Genomic DNA, 1394 nt, shown 5'->3' with positions numbered 1-1394 from the left:
TCATGGAATAGTGAAATAGCTAGAAAAAGGCTTAATTATAACTGTTGAGGTGTTCTCCAAGATATGCTATATGTTTTGAAATGTTATCCTATCATATGATGTCATCTTTCTTTATCGAGAATATACATGTCAAGAAACTAAGTGTGTGAAGGAGACATGACCCCTATAGTGGCCAGGAGGTTGAGCCTTGCAGACCTCCAAGTTCAAAGAGTAAAGTCAACCAAAGGACTTACCTGCTGAGCTCTGACTTTCATTTTCACTTTTGACCCAAAGTCAGCCCTCCCAAACAATATTGAGAGTCAATAAGTGAGTATGACAGAAAAACAAAGGAAGGTCTGGTTTGTTAAAACCAAAACTGTTCTTTTAGCAGCTGGCTTTACCTTGTGGCTTTCTGACTGACTTTTGTGAGTTTTCCTTAGATTGAAAAATGGTACTGGTTGCTTTCACCTATCCTTCCTTCCTTTTCTCCTTCACTCAAGAGTCAGACTTGCATCTTATTCTTCTCTCACATCTAGACCATTCTGTCTCCCTCCCCACTTTCCTTGTACAACCACAGTTGTTTCCCCTAATAAAATCCTTGTATATTTACTGACATTTTCATTTCATTCTTCAGAGTACTCAGGATTACACTGTCTCTTTATCATTATATGAAATAACTTACTAGAATTTTATTTCCTGTCTTTGTAACCTTAAGCTCACTGATTAGGAAGGCTTATATGCCCAAGGGAAGAGTTCTTGACCAAAGAAGCATCATCAGTGTTATCATCAGTTGGAATCTGAAATGCCCCTGGCCATCTAGGACTCTACTGGCCCTGAACAGAGTGGGATCACTTTACTGAGAAGTGTGTTTGATCCCAATCACTAGAGGGAAATGAGTGAATGTTACAAAATGGGCCAAGGAAAACTCTATTTGCAATCCATATATTTAGCAGTGTATATTTATATTTAGCAAGACATACACCTTTTGAAAGGACACATTCTATAGCCCAATAAAAACAAGATTGCTAAACATTCACGTCTCATAAGAAAGAAGATAAGAACCAGGTAAACTTTCCCATTCAACTGAGAGATTGGGAAAGAATGAATAGACCACAACCAAGAAGGCCCATGGACAATAATTTTTACATACAATTATTTAATGGATAGTTGTAATTTTGTGTGCCTCAATTATATAGATCTTTGTTACTTCACTTCCTTCTGTCTTTTATTTAGACACAAAGCTGATTGTGAATGCAAAAAACCTTGGAGTATTTTGTGGGGAATTATACCTGTAATCCAGAAATTCCCCTGGCTCATGATCCTGCTGTAAAAGACCATCAAGAGTTGCATATTTTCTTCTACAGGATAGAGCTTCCAGAGATTTTTATATGAACATCTATAAAAATTTTTACTTC

This window comes from Tamandua tetradactyla, chromosome 23, assembly GCF_023851605.1.
Source record: "Tamandua tetradactyla isolate mTamTet1 chromosome 23, mTamTet1.pri, whole genome shotgun sequence".
NCBI classification, from domain to species: Eukaryota; Metazoa; Chordata; class Mammalia; order Pilosa; family Myrmecophagidae; genus Tamandua; species Tamandua tetradactyla.
The sequence above is the reverse complement of the archived record's forward strand: the minus strand, read 5'-3'. Positions refer to the sequence as shown.